Source organism: Mus pahari, chromosome 15 (assembly GCF_900095145.1).
Source record: "Mus pahari chromosome 15, PAHARI_EIJ_v1.1, whole genome shotgun sequence".
Classification (NCBI taxonomy): Eukaryota; Metazoa; Chordata; class Mammalia; order Rodentia; family Muridae; genus Mus; species Mus pahari.
In genome coordinates this window covers 4,459,411-4,463,514 of record NC_034604.1, presented here as the reverse complement: position 1 = coordinate 4,463,514, position 4,104 = coordinate 4,459,411, and the positions used below count along the sequence as shown (strand labels likewise).

The 4,104-nt window shown below is 40.2% G+C and overlaps 1 pseudogene; it reads right to left on the bottom strand.

Moving 5' to 3' along the window:
* Positions 1-2,998: 2,998 nt before the first annotated feature.
* LOC115065551 lies at positions 2,999-3,108 on the bottom strand (annotated as a pseudogene).
* Positions 3,109-4,104: the final 996 nt, after the last annotated feature.

Genomic DNA, 4,104 nt, shown 5'->3' with positions numbered 1-4,104 from the left:
ATTCTTCTGTCTAGAGACATCTGGGTTCTTTCCAGATTCTGGCTATTATAAATAAGGCTGCTATGAACATAGTGGAGCATGTGTCCTTGTTATATGTTGGAGCATCTTTTGGGTATATGTTCAAGTAGAGTTGGGTCCTCAGGTAGTACTTTGTCCAATTTTCTGAGGAACCGCCAGACTGATTTCCAGAGTGGTTTTATCAGCTTACAATCATATGAGCCAGCATCTGCTGTCACCTGAGTTTTGGATCTTAGCCATTCTGACTGATGTGAGGTGGAATCTCAGAGTCGTTTTGATTTGTGTATCCCTGCAGACTAAGGATGTGGAACATTTCTTTAGGTGATTCCCTGCCATTCAATATTCCTCAGTTGGGGTAGATCACTAGGTAAAGCAGTCTCTGGATGGTCATTCCTTCAGTCTCTGCTCCAAATTTTGTCTCTGTAACTCCTTCCACAGGTATTTTGTTCCCCTTTCTAAGAAGGATCAAAGTACCCACACTTTGGTCTTCTTTCTTCTTGAGTTTCATGTGTTTTGCAAATTTTACCTTGGGTATTCTGAGCTTCTGGGCTAATATCCACTCATGAGTGAGTGCATATCATATGTGGTTTTTTTTAATGACTGAGTTACCTCACTTAGGATGATAGCCTCCAGATCCATCCATTTGTCATAAAACATTGAATGTCATAAATTCATTGTTTTTAATTGCTGAGTAGTACTCCATTGTGTAAATGTACCACATTTTCTGTATCCATTCCTCTATTGAGGGTCATCTGGGTTCTTTCAAACTTCTGGCTATTATAAATAAGGTTGCTATGAACATAGTTGAGCATGTGTCCTTATTACCAGTTGGAACATCTTCTGGGTAAATGCCCTGGAGTAGTAGGTATTGCTGGATCTTCCAGTAGTACTATGTCCAATTTTCTGAGGAACCTCCAAACTGATTTCCAGAGTGGTTGTACCAGCTTGCAATCCCATCAGCAATGAAAAAGTGTTCCTCTTTCTCCATGTCCTCACCAGCATCTGCTGTCACCTGAATTTTTGATCTTATCCATTCTGACTGGTGTAAGGTAAAATGTTAGGTTTGTTTTGATTTGCATTTCCCTGATGACTAAGAATGTTGAACTTTTTTTTTTAGGTGCTTCTCAGCCATTCTGAATCCCTCAGGTGAGAATATTCTTTGTTTAGTTCTGTACCCTATATTTAATAGGGTTATTAGGTTTTGTGGAGCCTAACTTCTTGAGTTCTTTGTATAGATTGAATATTAGCCCTCTATCAGATTTAGGATTGGTAAAGATCTTTCCCAATCATTTGATTGACTTTTTGTCTTATTGACAGTGTCCTTTGCCCTATAAAAGCTTTGCAATTTTATGAGTTCTCATTTGTCAATTCTTGATCTGACAGCACAAGCCACTGGTATTCTGTTCAGGTATTTTTCTCCTGTGTCCATATCTTTGAGACTCTTCCCTGCTTTCTCCTCTATAAGTTTCAGTGTCTTTAGTTTTATGTGGAGTTCCTTGGTCTGCTTAGACTTGAGTGTTGTAAAAGGAGATAAGAATAAATAAATTCGCATTCTTCTGCATGCTAACCACCAGTTGAACCAGCAACATTTATTGAAATGCAGTTCCCACCCACACACTGGATGGTTTTAACTCCTTTGTCAAAATCAAGTGACCGTAGGTGTGAGGGTTCATTTCTGTGTCTTCAATTCTATTCCATTGATCTATCTGTCTGTCCCTGTACCAGTCCCATGCAGTTTTTATCACAATTGCTCTGTAGTACAGCTTGAGATCAGGCATGGTGATTCCACCAGAGGTTCTTTTATTGTTGAGAATAGTTCTTGTTATCCTAGGTTTTTTGTTATTCCAGATGAATTTGCAAATTGCCCTTTCTACCTCTGTGAAGAATTGAGTTGGAATTTTCATGGGGATTGCATTGAATCTGTAGATTGCTTTCGGCAGGATAGCCATTTTTACTATATTGATCCTGCCAATCCATGAGCATGGGAGATCTTTCCATCTTCTTTGATTTCTTTCTTCAGAGACTTGAAGTTCTTATCATATAGATCTTTCACTTGCTTAGAGTCATACCAAGGTATTTTATTTTATATGGGACTATTGTAAATTGTGTTGTTAACCTAATTTCTCTCTCAGCCTGTTTATCCTTTGTGTAGAGAAAGGCCACTGATTTGAGTTAATTTTATAACCATCCACTTCTCTGAAGTCATTTCTCAGGTTTCAACTCTGAAACCTGAGAGTTCCCTGGTGGAATTTTTAGTGTCACTTATATATACTATCATATCATCTGCAAATAGTGATGTTTTGATTTCTTCCTTTCCAATTTGTATCCCCTTGATCTCCTTTTGTTGTTGAATTGCTCTGGCTAGGATTTCAAGTACTATATTGAATAGGTAGGGAGAGAGTGTGCAGACTTTTTCAGTCCCTGATTTTAGTGGGGTTGCTTCAAGTTTCTCTCCATTTCGTTTGATGTTGGCTACTGGTCTGCTGTATATTGCTTTTACTATGACTAGGCATGGGCCTCGAATTGCTGATTCTTTCCAAGACTCTTGACATGAATGGGTGTTGGATTTTGTCAAATGCTTTCTCAGCATCTAACAAGATGATCATGTGGTTTTTGCAGTTTGTTTACTGGCTCCGCCTAGTGGAGCCTGGGGTTGTTCCAGGAGTGGTCAGGAGTGCTATGACTTGTTGGTACATTGTAGACCAGGCAAGATTAAGTAAATTGGGTCTTGTCTGCTCCCACTGACCTGTGTGGTAGCCAGTGGTGATCTCAGATGAGCTCCCTATGCAGGCAGACCCCATGGTACCTGTCTGGTGATCATCTTGGGCTCACTCTTTGCCTGCTGAGTGGCCCCATATGAACTTCATCTGTTTTGGGCTCATTTCCAAACAGGGTTTGGGCTCACTCTACATTCTGGAAGACCAACTGCCTGTGCAGTGGTGCACAATGGTCATCTCAGGCACTCTTTTTTTTTTCAGGGAATATTGGGCAACTAATCACTCAGGTGTTCACAGGTCAGAACACTGACCATAGACACCTACTGATACATAGCACATGAGCAGACACACCTGCATTGCCTCTAGGAGCAGGAGGCAGTTAATACATTTTTTTAAAACATAAAGATAATGGCAATGGTTAATTTCAGATGGGCCAGCTCAAGGTTCCACAAAAGGACATAAGGGACAGTGATGACAATGGTCCACAGAAACGAACTTCATGAATTTTCTCCTAGGGGAACATTGCAGAGTATTATTGCCTTTACTCTAATAACCTTTCCAACTTTAGAGGTTCTTAACTATGTATATGTGTATGTGTATGTGTACGTGTACGTGTATGTGTATGTGTATGTGTATGTATACGTATACGTATATGTATATGTATATGTGTATGTGTATGTGTATGTGTATGTGTATGTGTATGTGTATGTGTATGTGTATGTGTATGTATATGTATATGTATACTCTTACATCTTACACATCTAATTAGGTTGGATTCTATGTAAAATGGGCTCCTAAGAAATGCATGGTCCTTTTCAAGAAGTGTCCACCCTGAGGTGGGGTTTTGGTCCACTTCTACAGAATATGTTCTTGTGCTGAAGAGAAGGGTAGGTAAAGGAGGCGAAGAACAAAAAGGGCACGCCATTTACACTGGAGGTCGGACAGGTGGTGAACAAGAAGCCACATGGCCTGGAGGTAGGTTTTAGAGAAAGACTAAGGAAGTCCAAAATGCTGGTGGTGGGGGACAGGGGAGCCCAATCTATTTAAGAAAATGTGCTTTTTAAAGAGTTAGAAAGGGGAAAGGGGAGGTTTTGCTCCCTTGAATAATTCAGGAAAGTCTAGAAACTACTGTACTGGGTGGTGTGTGTGTGTGTGTGTGTGTGTGTGTGTGTGTGTGTGTGTGTGTGTTTGTGTAGGGGCTATGTCCTTAGAGGGAGAAGTTCAATATCTCATTAAAGGACTAGTTATTCCAATTCTGTCTTTAGCATGGATAAAGGGGAGCTCACATTCCTAGGGATAGTCATTTAACCAATTGACCCAGTCCAACTGTAATGTGATGTCTCCACAAAAGCCAACGATGTTATTCTCT